An 18,085-nucleotide genomic window follows, 5' to 3' on the forward strand; every position below is an offset into this window, starting at 1 on the left:
GGGGAGGGAGGCCCTCGGGGGGCTCTTGTGTGAGGAGGAATTTGGGTAAGGGGACCCCAGGCAGTGGTGACTTCACTTCCCTGACAACAGAGCCCAACAGAATTTGGAACCGTGGTAACCAGGGACCCACATTCCACAGACAGCCCCCTGCCCAGCTCATTTTGTTGGAGATCCTCAAACCAAGATGTTCGCATGTTGCCTGCCGAGGTCCGGAGGCTGCAGGCGGAAGAAAGCGCGCCCTGCAGACGCTGTCCCCCGCTGGGGATTTCCTGTCAGGGCTCCCCACCACCTCTGGCCATTGGCCGGAAGCACAGAAAGGTGACACCAGGAGGCCCAGAGCCGGCCACCCAGCCCCACTCACTCTGATGACCTGTGTAGCCCCAGGTGCCCTCCCTGTGTGTGTGTGTGTGTGTATGAGTGCACGTGTGTGGATGGGGTGTGTGTCTGTATGTGAGTGTGTGTGTGAGTGTGTGTGTAAAGAGGGGTCATGCGGGGTGGGGCCACCCCGAGCAGGAGCAGGCTGATGAGGGTCAGATACCCAGTGGGCAGGTCATGTTCAAGGTCAAGGCTGGCTGTGTGGGATGGGGTGTGCGGGCGCTGCCCCTTCTGCCCAAAGTTTATCCCGATAGCCCTGCAGGGATGGGTCACTGCATCCCGGGTGCAGGGCTGTGCACACACAGGTGTGTCTGATCTGGGAGCAGCAGGGGGACTGGGCAGGAGGACAGTGCTAATGGCCGGGCAGGGCTGTGATTCCTCGGGGCCGGCTACCGGTCCCTGTCTTTGCAGAAGGCCACGGAGGACATGGAGAGGAGGCTGCTGGACACGCCCTCCATCTCCTCGACAGAGGGGGTGACCCCACAGGGGTCCCCCGGAGCAGATGCTGGGGATTGTAGGGAAGACCTCCTACACCACCCAGACCACTGTCCCAGGTGGTTGTCCACCGGACAGTGGTCCAGAAGCCAGAGCCCACGGAGGCCAAGGCCGAGGGTGAGAAGCCTGGGGCTGGGTGTTTGTGGTGTGTGGGAATGGGTCGCTCCTGGCCCCACAGGGAGGAGTCCCCAGAGGCTGGTTGGGGCCAGGAGCAAGACTGGGCTCAGAGCACACAGCAGGTGGAATGCAGTCGGGGAGACATCCCTGTGAGGGTTCCTTCCCGGCTGTGGCTTCTCTGGGAGGCCCTGAGCTGGGCTCTCTCTCTGCAAAGGCCCATGGAGAGCAGGCACAGAGGTGAGCTTTTCTCTTTTCACAGCTGCTCCACCCTCTGAGGAGCTAGAGCTGGCTCCCACTCCATCAGCAGCTCTGGGGGGAGGGGTGGTGCCTACAGCGACTTCAGGAGGACACCAGGAGCCGGCAGGTAACCAAGCACCTGCCCACGGAGAGCCTGGCATGGACCAGGAAGAACTGGCACCTGCTCCTACCCCAGCCCCTGCCACAGTTCCTGCCCCGGCCAGAGCCGCTCTCCCTGCCCCTGCCCCTGCCCCTGCCCCTGGCCCTGCTCTTACACCCATCCCTGCCCCTATCCTAACCCCTGCCCGTACTCCTGCTCCTGCAGGGCTCCCAGAGCCACATCCAGAGCCCACAGCCCTGCAGGGAGAGCTCCTTGTACCATCACCGGACCCCGACCCCTCGCCAGAGTGTTTCATCCCCTTAGTTCCATTGCCGGACCCTGACGCCTCATCACAGTGTTTCATCCCCTCCCCCGATGTTCTTTCTCTCTGGTTCATATTAACTGTTATTTTATCTTTTCATGTTCTGTATACTGTTTATTATTTGTTTTAAATAAAATTACTTCTTTTCAATTGAACATGTCATGAGCATTAAGTACATGCCCAATGCTGTGCCACCACACCCCAGAACATTGCCACAGAATATCTCATTCCCCAAAGGAGTCCCCGAACCAGAAGGCCTCCCTGCCCATTTCTCCCCCAGCTCAGACCCTGGCAACCCCTACACTGCTTTCTCTCTCTGTTCTTTTACCTGTTCTGGATGATTCCATAAGTGGAATCACGCAGTAAGGGCCTTTGTGTCTGCCCACCTGTTTTCAAAAGAGACTTGATTTCTCCTGTGTTTACTTGACATAGAATTTCTCTTATTTGATATTGAAATCCCCGATGGATTACACATCACATGTAATCATAGAGGCCACTTTAGGAATTATGGGCACAATCTCGGGGCCGAGACCCCTGTTCCTGCTGGGACACCACAGCCTGACCCCAAACAGGAAACGGCTGGTTCCTCCTGTGGCCCACACAGAAACCAGGGAAATGCAGAAAGCTGGAAGACACACCACAAAGGGCAAAGGCACTGCTCACAACCCAAGGCCAGAGAAAGGTTTCACCTGACTCTGGTCCAAACCACGCTCCAGGTCACTGGGTTCCACAGGGACGGAGACCAAACACATGTAAGTGCAAGGCGGAAGGATAGGCACGCCGGGAATACGTGTGAGAGATGTGGAGCTCCCGGGTAAGGACTCCGGCAAAGGAAACCCTATGGAGGCAGCGCTGGTCACCCTCAGACCGGCAGGTGTCTGGTCTGGGGAGAACGTGAGGAAGCGGAGGTCCAATGCAGGTCCCCTGGAGAGAACGGTGTCAGGCACCCCTGTCTGGGAGAACAGTGAGCAGCACCCATCCCAGGCCACAGGTGCACCCATCACCTGGCATGCTCAGCCTCGGACTCATCCCCGGAAACTCTGGCTCGGTTTTTCACAGATGTATTGTCAGGAGTGTTCATCACAGCGGTGCTGGAGAGAGCAGGGAATGGAACAGCACTAATGCCCAAGGAGATGGATGGGATCCACGGTCCCAGTCCTCATGACAGAATGCCCTGCAGCTACTGTCACATTGTCGTTTGGGGCACAGGATCCGGGAAGCCCCTCCTGAGACCCCCTCCTGCCACCCTGCCCCTGGGAACATTGAGAATTGTTTGAGGAGGAGGGGGAGAGGATCCAGGATGACAGCGGGTCCAAGGAGAAGGAAGGTCAGCACTGGGAGGACAGACGGACATGTCCTGAGCCACCATCCAGGGCCCGGGCTGTGATGCCCTTGGACCTTACCCCAAATAATGGCTCCCAAGGTATGGATCCAGCTTCTGTGGTTTTATTCCCTCCCTCCCTGCATCATTTATTCACTCCCTCATTCATTCCCCCCTCTCTCTCCTTCCCCTCCACCCCTCCCTCCCATCCTCCCTGCCTCCCTTCTACCCCTCCCATCCTCCCTTCCCTCCTCCCTCTCTCCCCTCCCTCTCCAGATCCTGCCTCCCTTCCAACCTCCCTTCCCTCCTCCCTCTCTCTTTCCCTCTCTCCCATCCTCCCTCATTCAGCAGAGGATCTGGGGTCCCTGCTGTGTACTGAGCACTAGGGCTTCATCAGTGAGCACCCCCCAAACCACATGGTCACGTCCACTGTGGGAGGTGACGGGGGCAGTCCTCAGGGCTAGCAGTGGTGATGAGCACCAGGAATCTGCTCCTGAAAACAGGTCAATTGCACAAAGAAAAGAATGGAGAGACCCATCCTTAGCACTTCCTCTAGAAAAATCTAGTCCTGAAAAGTGATGAAAAGTAAGTATATCCTAGACTTCATGCGATGTGAGTTCTAATGGCAGGTACGCACTAAATCCTAGAACCAACAAAGAGTAAATCATCCAGTGTCGACTGGGGTGTTGTGACCCAACTTTTCTGACCAAATGACAGCCTTTCAGCCAACATCTCCAAGGCCTCTGAGTTTTCCCAAGGGCCTCTGTGATACTTTGGTCCTTCCATCGACCTCCTTGGGAAGCTCTGTCCTGTCATCTTCCTTGTCTCCTGCCTCTTCTGGGACCCTTCTGTGGCTTCCCCCTCCCCCCACCAGGGCCGCCCTCACCAGGATTCCCCATGCCCCTTGGCTGGGCGCCGGGATCCCACACTGGGCCCCATGAGCCCAGTGCCTTGTGCAAGTCCCGTGTGCTCCCTCTGGGGTCACTTGGCATCTCCCTTGCAGCGGACTGCGTCTTCCTGCACTGGGTCTCCTCTGAGCAGTCTATGAGGCTGCACTGTGCCCATGTCACGGGCACAGAAGCGAGAGTCCAGAAGGTCCAGATGACCTGCTCCCAGTCTCAGCATGTGGAGCCTGGGCAGAGAGTGGTCCCTGAGCAGAGGAGGACTTGGGCCCAGGGAGCCTGAGGGAGGATGTGGCACAGTGAGCCCACAGGAGGAGAGTGAGCAATGTACGGGCCTGGTGCTCAGACCTGCTGGGAGACCACATCGCACTGGCTCTGTCCTCAGGGCTGGAGGTTGTCAGGGTATACACCCTCCCAGGCTGCAGGCTGGCAGGGACTGGCAGGAGAGGAGGCACCTGGTGCGGGACAGAGCTCTCAGGCAGAGAGGAGGGGGCAGGTGTTCCCCTAGCAGCTGGAGGAACTCAGGGTAGCCACCCTCCCAGGCTGCAGGCTGGCAGGGACTGGCAGGAGGAGGCGCACCTGGCGCAGGAGTGAGCCCTCTGCAGAGAGGAGGGGGCAGGTGCTCCCCCAGCAGCTGGAGGAACTCGAGGTAGCCACCCTCCCAGGCCGCAGGCTGGCAGGAGAGGAAGCACCTGGTGCAGGAGAGAGCCCTCAGGCAGAGAGGAGGGGGCAGGTGCTCCCCCAGCAGCAGGGACACTTGGGCAGGCTGAGGGGGCATCAGTGGACAGCAGTGCCTGCAGCTGGGGTCTCCACACAGACCCTCTCCTGAGGCTCAGCACAAGCTTGTCCGATGGCCTTTGTCCCCCAAATACAAAGTCTGGCCCAGGACGCCCCCCCTCAAGCCCCAACTCCTAATCCTTTATACTCAGCTCAAGTGACAAGAAATGGCCAATAGTTTAGGTGGTGTTGGGTGCATAGGGACATTTGTTTTTGTGGCCCATGCTGTACTGTTACTGGCATTTTAAAGATCTCAGGGCTTTGATTCGAAAACGGTAGGATGCCGGGGACCCCAGAGCTTTCTGGAAACCTGCCTCTGGGCCTCGCAGCCCTCCCATCCCACCAGTTCTGCTCAGAATCCCTCCAGGCCACAGACCCACAGTCTTGGGTCCTCAGATGGCCCAGATAATGTGCCTTGTCTTGATCGCCAAAAGCGATCCTGGTGCGGCTGCAGGACACACTGCAGATTCCACCAAATCCCCCTCCCAGAAAGTGAGGGTACGACTGGACCAGCTGTCCAAAAACTGACAGGTCAGGGTTCCAAGAAGACACCAGAGGCACCGGAGTAACTGAGGAGCATCTGAAGGCCAGGTAGGGACAGTGAGAATCTCCAGTTTTGCCTAGGGGCAGCTCCCGTCCCCCTAAACCCTCAGTGAGATGGCTTTCCTGGGGGATTGTGGGGGACCACGCCTGGAAGACCCACGGCTCCACTGTTAGAGGTCACCGACTTGATCAGTGCACGGTTGGGGAAACCTGGCCACACCCTGAAGAATTTCTAGAAACAGTAGCCATCTCAGTGGTAGCTGACCTGGGAGGTCAACCTTCCAGCTGCCTGAGGTGGGATCGAGCCACAGACGAGCACACTAGCCAGAAATGGAAGAAGGAGAACAAGTTCTTCATTTCATAGTTTCTAAGTCACCGGTTTGTTCCTATGGTCAGTATACTTTGCATCCTGGGAAATCTCTGCCTGTCTCAGGTCATGAAAATATTCTCCTCATGTTCTCTGTTGGAGAAGTTCTTGAAAAATCTCTGGTTTATAGGTAAAAGTCATCCGGAAGGGACTTTGGTTGGCACAGCCATGCTGGGAAAAGGATGGATTTTCCCCAAAATACTAAACATAGAACTCCTGTATGATCCCACTATCAGGTAGACCTTTTCAGGAAATGAAGTCAGTTTCTCGAAGTAAGATCTGCACTCTCCCACCCAATCTCCCTGAGGAGGGGCGGCCACGCTTAGCAACCCTCCCCTTGAGGCAGGTGCCTCCCTGGACAAGGAGCTACCCCAGGGCTGGGAGGTCTCCACAGCAGCACACCCAATATCCTGGATACTAGGAGACAGAGTACAGCACCAGGCCAGTGAGGGTCAGGACACACTAACCCAAATATGGCACCTTGGCAAATTAAAGATAGAAGCTAAAAGAACTTTTGCATAGAGCAGAAGCAAGAAGGTCTCTCTGACACCCAGCCATCAGCCCTTCTTCCCTTAAGCAGGTCAGAATACTCCCATGTGGAACTTTCTCTCCCTGGACCACAGGGATGACGTGCTTATCACCAGAGTCAAGGAATTTAGGACCACGGGGTCTATAGGAACACACCTGGATAAACGAACCCTTATCTTCCTAGTTAACTTCTTTACCGTTTATGAGCCCTAGTCCAAACCCCTGTGTCTGTCAATTCTTCACACACTTACTGCTTCTTTGTCTAAAAGGGAGAAGAGCTGTCTGCTCCAGTCACCTCTGCTGGTCATCATGGTCTTGTGAGGTTCCCACCAAAACAATCAATACATTTTGATTGCTTTTCTCCTGTCCATCTGTCTTTGTCAATTTCCAGACTCAGCCAGGGACCTTAAGAGGGTAGAGGAAAACTTTTTCCTCTCTTGCAACACTGTGGGGTGGGGGGTGGGGAGTCAGAAAACGCCATCCCATCTTCCTGGCTTTGGTGAAAACGGACCTCTACTGGGAAGCAGCACAGGACAGTGCATGGCTGGAGGAGCCAGAGAGAGGCACGTGGAACACGTAGGAGCTACCGGGCCCCCAGCCAGGGGACTTGGCCCCAGTGACAAGTCCAGGGTGTGATTATGACTATTATAATGGAAGCATCCCGAACATCAGACCTTCCCCACGCCAGGCTTCATGATTGCTGCTCGTTGTAGTTGCTACTGTTGGTTTGGTGACTTTTCGGAACTAAGTCAAGTTTGTATTCTTTGCTGTGTGTATGGCTATTGAATCCCTGTGCTGTTAACTTAGTGGTCAGCCAGTGGCTGGGCAGAGAAGTCACCCCTGTTTCCGAGCTATGGGCTACAGATTGGAGGTCCCCACAATCTTGTCGGGTTTGAATAATTTGCTCCAGTGGCTCATGGAACTCAGAGAAACATGTTACTTACTAGATGACCAATTCATTGAAAGGACAGAACTCAGGGCCAGGCAGCCAGAAGCGATGAGCAGGGCAAGGTGTATAGAAGCAGCTCAGAGCTTCCCTGCTCTCTGAAAGAGGACTTTGCCCACCTCCACTCTGACCTTCGTCTATACTTCCTAACCGATGACGTCCTTCCTTCGGACTCATCTGTTAACTCAAGTGAAAGACCCGGTGGGCACCAAAACGACTCCTCAAGTACTAACCACTGCTGCCGTCCTGGTGATTCTTGGGCACAGCCATGAATCTCAGCTTCTTCATGATGGGGGGCAGCCCAGCAGCTGTGGGTCCCTCAGGTCCTCTGGGGACAGCACCTTAATGGGCTTATGATCTAGCAGGTACCTGTTCGGGTGGCTCTCGTCGTGCCACACAGCCTCGATCCCATTGGCCAGGTTGACCCCCATTGTCTGGTGACAGGCCAAGGTCAGTTGGTGAACCTCTACCACCACCCCCCAGAAAAGGCCCCCTTGTAGTCAAACTCGCCCTTGTCCCTGGGGATGTGTGCCTGGGACTGTGGCCAATGCTCGTAGCTGAAGTCCTTGTGGGCCGCCTGGTAGAAACCGGGGTGCAGGGTGCCGAAGAGGGGGGACAGGGTCTCCATACTCACGTGGTCGCAGAACTTCATGTCCACCTCTGTGCACACCAGGAGTCCACCTCACGGAGGAATTGTGGAGTTAATCTTAGAAAATAGATTGTAAGCCCTAAGGAGTGATTGTGGAAGCAGCTGAAACATCAGCAGCGTTCCCGTTCTCAGGCTACTGACCACAATGGCCTGGTAGGAGCAGGATCCCATGATCCCCAGGGGCAGGGCCTAGGTTAGGAGCCAGGAAAGAATGTAACCCTCCGTGCTCCCTTCCTGCACCTGGCGTTTGCTAGCACAAACATCCCGCTCTTCCCCGATCCCATGACGGCCTCTCTGCGTGCCTGCGCGTACGGGAGAGTGCAGGCCTGCTTCACAGCTTCGGGATACTTGCCATCCCTTTGTCCTCCTTTCCCATGCTTTGAGGCGTGTGCCCTTGCTTTTCTGATAAAAAGGGACATAAAAGCGATGTGCAGAACCCAGCTGCTGCTGCCCTACTTGCAGAGGCAGCCCTGCATGGCCGCTCAGATTGATGTCTGAGAACTTTATTTCAGCGCGTGATGACGGGAAGAGCTGCTTACAGAAGCGGCGGATCATCACGTGCTCTGCGTGGACGCGTCCTCCCAGCGCGGGGTGCGGGGAACCTCGAGGACCACCACCCTCTGGCCTTCCCGGGGGGGAACATGGGGCCCGGCGGGCAACTGATTGGTGAAGACGTAGTAGGTGACCCTGTGTCCCACCATGAAGAGCTTCTCAACTGTCTGCAGGAACATCTCCAGGAAGACCATGTATCCACAGGGACAGCGGACAGGGCTGGAGGAGGGTCACTGCCAGAGGCTGGCGGCAGGACCCCAAAACGTGGGCCATGAACGTGTGCACTTTCTTCAAGGGGGCAGGCCCTCGGCTACTTTAAGCAACAGCCAACCTCCTGGCCTGGCCTGAGCGCGTCTGCTGGTGGGGCCTCCCTACCTTTGGCTCCCAGAGATGGGAGCCATCAGGACCCCATCTTACAAAGGAGAACCTGAGGCTTAGAGGCTAGAAACCCATGCAGCTGATTCTACCCAGTCTGTAGGGCACAGAAACAAGGGCTGTGCCCAAAGGTGCTCAACTCATGGCAGGTGGGGACAGAACCTGCAGGGGGTCAGCCAGGGGAGGGGACGTGCAGGGTTTGCCAGGGAGCTCAGCACAGGGGGAGTGTTCTTGGCTCCAGCATGCTGACTGTTGGGCTTCATGGGTCACAGGGTCACCTGTGACCTCAAGATTGCCAAAACAATCTTGAAAAAGAAAATCAAAGGTGAAAGGTCATCCTTCCAAAGTTCAAATATTAATACAAACCAACAGTAAATAAAACATTTTGATACTGTCATAAAGGTATGCATTCACCCTGAAACAAATAATACATTATACACTAATTGAATTTAAATTTAAAATATTTTTTAAATTTTTTGTTATGTTAATCACCATATATTACATAATTTGTTTTGGTGTACTGTTCCATGATTCATTGTTTGTTCATAACACCCAGTGCTCCATGCAGAACGTGCCCTCCTCAATACCCATCACCAGGCTAACCCATCCCCCCACCCTCCTCCCCTCCAGAAACCTCAGTTTGTTTTTCAGAGTCCATCATCTCTCCTGGTTCGTCTCCCCCTCTGACTTACTCCCCTTCATTCTTCCTCTCCTGCTATCTTCTTCTTTTTCTTTTTTCTTAAAATATGTTGCGTTATTTGTTTCAGAAGTGCAGATCTGTGATTCAACAGTCTTACACAATTCACAGTGCTCACCGTAGTACATATCTTCCCCAATGTCCATCACCCAGCCACCCCATCCCTCCCACCCCCGACCACTCCAGCAACCCTCAGTTTGTTCCTGAGATTACGAATTCCTCATATCAGTGAGGTCATATGATACATGTCTTTCTCTGATTGACTTATTTCACTCAGCATAACACCCTCCAGTTCCATCCACGTCATTGCAAATGGCAAGATCTCATTCCTTTTGATGGCTGCATAATATTCCATTATGTATATATACCACTTCTTCTTTATCCATTCATTTGTCGATGGACATCTTGGCTCTTTCCACAGTTCGGCTATTGTGGACATTGCTGCTATAAACATTGGGGTGCATGTACCCCTTCGGGTCCCTACATTTGTATCTTTGGGGTAAATACCCAGTAATGCAATTGCTGGATCGAATGGTAGCTCTAATTTCAACTGTTTGAGGAACCTCCATACTGTTTTCCAGAGGGGTTGCACCAGCTTGCATTCCCACCAACAGTGTAGGAGGGTTCCCCTTTCTCCACATCCCCGCCAACATCTGTCATTCCCTGACTTGTTAATTTTAGCCATTCTGACGGGTGTGAGGTGGTATCTCATTGAGGTTTTGATTTGGATTTCCCTGATGCCGAGCGATGTTGAGCACCTTTTCATGTGCCTGTTGGCCATTTGGATGTCTTCTTTGGAAAAATGTCTGTTCATGTCTTCTGCCCATTTCTTGATTGGATTATTTGTTCTTTGGGTGTTGAGTTTGATAAGTTCTTTATAGATTTTGGATACTAGCCCTTTATCTGTCATTTGCAAATATTTTCTTCCATTCTGTCGGTTGTCTTCTGGTTTTGTGGACTGTTTCCTTTGCTGTGCAAAAGCTTTTTATCTGGATGAAATCCCAATAGTTCATTTTTGCCCTGGCTTCCTGTGCCTTTGGTGATGTTTCTAGGAAGAAGTTGCTGCGGCTGAGGTCGAAGAGGTTGCTACCTGTGTTCTCCTTTAGGATTTGGATGGAATCCTGTCTCACGGTTAGGTCTTTCAACCATTTGGAATCAATTTTTGTGTGTGGTGTAAGGAAATGGTCCAGTTTCATTCTTCTGCATGTGGCTGTCCAATTTTCCCAACACCATTTGTTGAAGAGACTGTCTTTTTTCCACTGGACATTCTTTCCTGGTTTGTCAAAGATAAGTTGACCATAGAGTTGAGGGTCCATTTCTGGGCTCTCGATTCTGTTCCATTGATCTATGTGTCTGTTTTTGTGCCAGTACCATACTGTCTTGATGATGACAGCTTTGTAATAGAGCTGGAAGTCCGGAATTGTGATGCCGCCAGCTTTGCTTTTCTTTTTCAATATTCCTCTGGCTATTCGGGGTCTCTTCTGGTTCCATACAAATTTTAGGATTATTTGTTCCATTTCCTTGAAAAAAGTGGATGGTATTTTGATGGGGATTGCATTGAATGTGTAGATTGCTCTAGGTAGCATTGACATCTTCACAATGTTGATTCTCCCAATCCATGAGCATGGAACGTTTTTCCATTTCTTTGTGTCTTCTTCAATTTCTTTCCTGAGTATTTTATAGTTTTCTGAGTACAGATCCTTTGCCTCTTTGGTTAAATTTATTCCTAGGTATCTTATGGTTTTGGGTGCAATTGTGAATGGGATCGACTCCTTGATTTGTCTCTCTTCTGTCTTGTTGTTGGTGTATAGGAATGCCACTGATTTCTGTGCATTGATTTTATACCCTGCTACTTGACTGAATTCCTGTATGAGTTTTAGCAGTTTTGGGGTGGAGTCTTTTGGGTTTTCCACATAAAGTATCATATCATCTGCAAAGAGTGAGAGTTTGACTTCCTCTTTGCCGATTTGCATGCCTTTGATTTCTTTTTGTTGTCTGATTGCTGTGGCTAGGACTTCTAATACTATGTTGAACAGCAGTGGTGAGAGTGGACATCCCTGCCGCATTCCTGACCTTAGGGGAAAACCTCTCAGCTTTTCCCCATTGAGAATGATATTCGCTGTAGGTTTTTCATAGATGGCTTTTATGATATTGAGGTATGTACCCTCTATCCCTATACTCTGAAGAGTTTTGATCAAGAAAGGATGCTGTACTTTGTCAAATGCTTTTTCTGCATCTATTGAGAGGATCATATGATTCTTGTTCTTTCTTTTGTTAATGTATTGTATCACGTTCATTGATTTGCGGATGTTGAACCAGCCTTGCAGCCCAGGGATAAATCCCAATTGGTCCTGGTGAATAATCCTTTTAATGTACTGTTGGATCCTATTGGCTAGTATTTTGGTGAGAATTTTTGCATCCATGTTCATCAAGGATATTGGTAATTCTCCTTTTTGATTGGATCTTTGTCTGGTTTTGGAATCAAGGTAATGGTGGCCTCATAAAATGAATTTGGAAGTTTTCCTTCCATTTCTATTTTTTGGAACAGTTTCAGGAGAATAGGTATTAATTCTTCTTTAAATGTCTGATAGAATTCCCCTGGGAAGCCATCTGGCCCTGGGCTTTTGTTTGTTGGGAGATTTTTGATGACTGCTTCAATTTCCTTAGTGGTTATAGGTCTGTTTAGGTTTTCTATTTCTTCCTGGTTCAGTTTTGGTAGTTGATACATCTCTAGGAATGCACCCATTTCTTCCAGGTTATCTAATTTGCTGGCATAGAGTTGCTCATCATATGTTCTTATAATTGTTTGTATTTCTTTGGTGTTGGTTGTGATCTCTCCTCTTTCATTCATGATTTTGTTGATTTGGGTCATTTCTCTTTTCTTTTTGATCAGTCTGGCCAGGGGTTTATCAATCTTGTTAATTCTTTCAAAGAACCAGCTCCTAGTTTCGTTGATCTGTTCTACTGTTCTTTTGGTTTCTATTTCATTGATTTCTGCTCTGATCTTTCTTATTTCTCTTCTCCTGCTGGGTTTAGGCTTTCTTTGCTGTTCTTTCTCCAGCTCCTTTAGGTGTAGGGTTAGGTTGTGTATTTGAGACCTTTCTTGTTTCTTGAGAAAGGCTTGTATTGCTATATACTTTCCTCTCAGGACTGCCTTTGCTGTATCCCAAAGATTTTGGACAGTTGTGTTTTCATTTTCATTGGTTTCCATGAATTTTTTTAATTCTTCTTTAATTTCCTGGTTGACCCATTCATTCTTTAGTAGGATGCTCTTTAGCCTCCATGTATTTGAGTTCTTTCCGACTTTCCTCTTGTGGTTGAGTTCTAGTTTCAAAGCATTGTGGTCTGAAAATATGCAGGGAATCTCCCAATCTTTTGGTACCGGTTGAGACCTGATTTGTGACCTAGGATGTGATCAATTCTGGAGAATGTTCCATGGGCACTAGAGAAGAATGTGTATTCCGTTGCTTTGGGGTGGAATGTTCTGAATATGTCTGTGAAGTCCATTTGGTCCAGTGTGTCATTTAAAGTCTTTATATCCTTGATGATCTTTTGCTTAGATGATCTGTCCATTTCAGTCAGGAGGTTGTTAAAGTCCCCCACTATTATTGTATTGTTGTCAATGTGTTTCTTTGCTTTTGTTATTAATTGCCCTATATAATTGGCTGCTCCCATATTCGGGGCATAGATATTTACAATTGTTAGATCTTCTTGTTGGATAGACCCTTTACGTAGGATATAGTGTCCTTCCTCATCTCTTATTACAGTCTTTGTTTTAAAATCTAGTTTGTCTGATATAAGGATTGCCACCCCAGCTTTCTTTTGGTGTCCATTAGCATGGTAAATGGTTTTCCACCCCCTCACTTTCAATCTGGGGGTGTCTTTGGGTCTAAAATGAGTCTCTTGCAGACAGCATATGGATGGGTCTTGTTTTTTAATCCAATCTGATAGCCTGTGTCTTTTGATTGGGGCATTGAGCCCATTTACATTCAGGGTAACTATTGAAAGGTATGAATTTAGTGCCATTGTATTGCCTGTAAGGTGACTGTTACTGTATGTTGTCTGTGTTCCTTTCTGATCTTTGCTGCTTTTAGGCTCTCTCTTTGCTTAGAGGACCCCTTTCAATATTTCTTGGAGGGCTGGTTTCCTGTTTGCAAATTCCTTTAGTTTTTGTTTGTTCTGGAAGCTTTTTATCTCTCCTTCTATTTTCAATGACAGCCTAGCTGGATATAGTATTCTTGGCTGCATATTTTTCTCGTTTAGTGCTCTGAAGATATCTTGCCAGTCCTTTCTGGCCTGCCAGGTCTCTGTGGATAGGTCTGTTGCCAATCTAATATTTTTACCATTGTAGGTTACATATCTCTTCTCCCGAGCTGCTTTCAGGATTTTCTCTTTGTCTCTGAGACTCGTAAGTTTTACTATTAGATGTCGGGGTGTTGACCTATTATTATTGATTTTGAGAGGGGTTCTCTGTGCCTCCTGGATTTTGATGCCTGTTTCCTTCCTCACATTAGGGAAGTTCTCTGCTATTATTTGCTCCAATATACCTTCTGCCCCTCTCTCTCTTTGTTCTTCTTCTGGGATCCCAATTATTCTAATGTTGTTTCGTCTTATCGAATCACTTATCTCTCGAATTCTGTCCTCATGATCCTGTAGTTTTTCTCCCTCTTTTTCTCAGCCTCTTTACTTTCCATCATTTGGTCTTCTATATCACTGATTCTCTCTTCTGCCTCATTTATCCTAGCAGTTAGTGCCCCCATTTTTGATTGCACCTCATCAATAGCCTTTTTGACTTCAACTTGGTTAGATTTTAGTTCTTTTATTTCTCCAGAAAGGGTTTCTCTAATAACTTCCACGCTTTTTTCAAGCCCAGCTAGTATCTTTAAAGTCATGATTCTGAACTCTAGGTCCGACATCGTACTAATGTCCGTATTGAGTAGGTCCCTGGCTGACGGTACTACCTCTTGTTGTTTTTGCTGAGGTGATTTTTTTCGTCTTGTCATTTTGTCCAGAGGAGAATAGATGAATGAGAGAACAAAATGCTAACAGGTTTACAACATCCCCAGCAAATATAGTGTATACAAATCCGAAAAGACCTGAAACCAGGGGAAAAGAAAGGGAAAGAAAGAAAAAAGAAAGAGGAAAAAAAAAAGAAAAAAAAGGTAAAAACAAAAACAGAACAATACAAAAAAAGCCGAATGTGATCAAATATGATCAGGCTAGTGCATAGATCAGTGCCACACACTAGATTTTGGGCGTATTTTGGTCTGTTAGAAAAAAGTGCCTCCTAAAATTTTAAACGAAGAAAGACATATATGTACAAAATAAGGGTTGATACAATGAAGGGATAGAAGATGACTGTAAAGATGAAAATTATAATAGATTTTATAAAAGGACTTGATAAGATAAGAAGTTGTTTGAAAAAAGAAAGAAGATTTAAAAAAAAAAAAGAAAGAAAAAAGGAAGAGAATGTGATCAGGCAGGAGACTAGAACAGAGCCATATACTAGTGATTTAGGGTATATTTTTATCTGTTAGAAGAAACTGTATCTCAAAATTTTAAAGAGAGAACAACTTATATATATATGCCAAAAATAAGGCTAACTCCTATGAAGGGATAAAATATGACTCTAAAAATGAAAAATAAAAAATATTTTGTTTTTTTTTTAAAAGAGATTGATAAGATGTTGGTTGAAAAAGGGAAAAAGATAAAGAAAAAAAAACAGTTAACAAAAATTAACTTTGATGAACTAATGAATCATGGTAAAAAAAAAAGCCATGAAATCTATGTGCAGTATTCCCATAGCAGTGGAGTTCTCCCGTTCTCTTTGATTGGTAAACTTGGTCTTGGCTTGCTGGCTGTTCGTGCTGATCTTCTGGGGGAGGGGCCTGTTGCCTTGGTTTCCACATGTCTTTGCCGGAGGCGGAATTGCCCCGCCCTTGTTTGTCTGGGCTAAGCAAGCTGCTCGGGTTTGATCTCAAGAGCTTTTGTTCCCTGCAAGCTCTCCGTACAACCTTGGAGGACCAGGGCAAAAATGGTGGCCTCTCAATCTCCGCTCGGAGGAGCTGAGAACTTGGGGCCCTGCTCCTCAGTGCGCCCCCAGAGAAAAGCAGTCACTCCCTTGTCCCTGGTCTCCGGCAGCACTCCGTGCTCACCCGGCCTGTGACCGAGCGTTTGTATCTGTGGCACCCGACCCCGTGTGGAGTCCCCAAACCCAGCAGATCCCTGCGGTGCGTTCCCGCGCCCCTCTTCCCTGGGAAGGAAGGGGAGTCTCCCCGGATCTGCCGCCTCTTGGGTCCCTGCTGCAGGAGCAGTGGCCCGACTGGGTCGCGGATCACAGTTTATGGCAACCCCGAGCTGAGAGCCCGCGCCTCGGCTCCGTCTCTGCAGCCGGCTTCCCCGCTCCGATACCTGGGAGCTCTGGCGCACTCAGGCCCCCCCGGTCTTTCTGTGACCCCGAGGGTCCTGAGACCCCACTGTCCCGCGAGGGTTCCACCCCCGCTTAGCCACTGGAGCGACGTCCCTCAGCGGAGTCGACTTCTAAAAGGTCCGATTTTGTGCTCCGCGGCTCTATTACTTGCCAGAAGCGGCCGGCAGAGGCCCCTCCCCCGCCGCCCATCCTCCCGAATATCGCCTCGGATTCACTTCTCCGCACGTCCTACCTTCCAGAAAGTGGTCGCTTCTCTGTTCAGAGAGTTGTTGCTACTCTCCTGTTTGATCTCCTGTTGAGTTCGTAGGTGTTCAGAATGGTTTGATCCCTATTCAGCTGAATTCCTGAGACCAGACGAAATCTAGGTCTCCTACTCCTCCGCTATCTTGCCCCGCCCCCCTAAATTTAAACCATTTTTAAAAATAAAGAAATAAAACAATTTTTTTAAAAAACATATGCATACAGATCAGTGGGATTTAACTGAGAGCCCAGAAATAAACCCCTTCATCTATGGTCCACTGAATTTTGACAAGGGTGGACAACATTACACTGGGGGAGAGAAGGGTCTTTTCAACAAAGGGTGCTAGACAATTGGCTATCCGTGTACAGAGGAATGAAACTGGACCCTTACCTCACACCACATATAAACATTAACTCAAAATACATTAAAGGCTTAAATGTAAGAGGTAACACTATAAACTCTAGAAGAAATAAATGGGGATAAATCTTCATAAACTTGGATCTAGCAATGTTATTAGATCTGACACCAAAGCGTAAGAAAGGAAAGGAAAACATAGATAAAATAATATCCTCAAAATTAAAAACCTGTTCTGGGTGCCTGGGTGGCTCAGTTGGTTAAGCGTCCGACTCTTAATTTTGGCTCAGATCATGATCTCAGCGTCATGAGATCGAGCCCACATCAGGCTCCACACTGAGTGTGGGGCCTGCTTAAGGTTCTCTCTCCTTCTCCCTCTGCCCCTGACCACTCGCACACTCACTCACTCTTAAAAAAGAAATGTAAAAAAAAAAAATTAAAAATCTTTGTACATCGTAAGATACTATGTGGAAAGTGAACAGATAGCCCGCCGAATGGAAGAAAATATTTGTACATTATGTATCTAGTAAGAGTCTGTTGCCCAGAACATGTAAAGAGCGTTTACAAGTCCTCAGCAAAAAGACGACCCATTTCTTAAAATAGACAAAAGACTTGGATAGACCTTTCTCCAAAGAAATCATACAAATGGTGAAGAGCACATGAGTAGATGTTAAACATCCTTAGTCTTTATGGAAATGAAGATTTAAACCAGTTAGATGTCCTTTTACACACAAGAGAATCTCTATAATCAAGGAAACTAAAATAACAAATTTTGGAAAGGATGTTGAGAAACGGAAATCCTTACACCTTGCTTGTGAAAAATGGTGCAGTCTACGTATAAAATATTTTGGCATTTAGGCAAATAGGTCAAAGTAGAATGACCGTATGGTTCAACAATTATACTCCCAGATACATACCCCAAAATCGAAAGGAGAAGTACCCTTATTCAGCGCAGCATTTTTCACCGCAGCCAAAAGGGGGAAGCAACCCAAGTGTCCACTGACAGCCGAACGGATAAACGAAACGCGGTGTACACACCACGGAGCACGATTCAGCCTTAAAAACGAAGGGGGCTCTGACACAGGCGACACCACGCACGAAGCGGGAAGTCATCACGCTGAGCGACATCAGCCAGTCACAGAAGGACAGACGCCCTGTGGTCCCACTTACCGGAAGTGTCCCGAGACACACAGTACAACGTGGCTGCCGGGGCCGAGGGGAAGGGGACGGGGAGCTGGCGTCTCCCGCAGACAGAGCCGCCCTCGGGGAGAAGGAAGAAGTTCTGGAGAACGACGTGCCCCCGCGGGACCCCAGCTACGGCCGGGAACTGCGCACCGGACACGTTCTGAGGGTTCGGTGGTGGGTCCGCGGGACGGCGCCCCGTCGGGGGTAACACGCCCTGAGGCACCCCGCGGGCGGCGAGGACACGCGGCTGGGGTCTGAGTGCGGAGAGGGAGGGGCGGCGCTGCGCGGGCGGGTTTCCCGCAGAGTCGGCTCCTCTTCAAACCACCACGTCCGCGCGGCCCCGAGAAGCCGAGCCGCCGACGTTCGTGCCGCAGGCGGAGCCCCGCCCCGACCCCGACGGTGCGGCCGCGGGGAGGACCCGCAGGGCCGAGGCCCGGGGAGCGCGAGCGCCGCGGCGGGGGGCCGCTGCCGGACCGCAGCCCGGCTGCGGGGCCCCGGAACCGCATCCGAGGGCCGCGTGAACACAGACCCCGGGGCCCCCGAGCGGATCCGAGCCCAGGAAGGGGAGACCG

The 18,085-nt window shown here is 49.8% G+C and overlaps 2 pseudogenes; both read right to left on the reverse strand.

Moving 5' to 3' along the window:
* LOC148162938 (acrosin-like) overlaps nucleotides 1-18,085 on the reverse strand; it is a 111,307-nt pseudogene that overhangs the window by 11,741 nt on the left and 81,481 nt on the right.
* LOC148162939 (histo-blood group ABO system transferase 2 pseudogene) lies at nucleotides 7,259-8,425 on the reverse strand (annotated as a pseudogene).

The sequence above is a fragment of the Eumetopias jubatus genome, unplaced genomic scaffold (assembly GCF_037043125.1).
Source record: "Eumetopias jubatus isolate StellerSeaLion01/CBP00866 unplaced genomic scaffold, mEumJub1_p1.0 scaffold_12, whole genome shotgun sequence".
NCBI classification, from domain to species: Eukaryota; Metazoa; Chordata; class Mammalia; order Carnivora; family Otariidae; genus Eumetopias; species Eumetopias jubatus.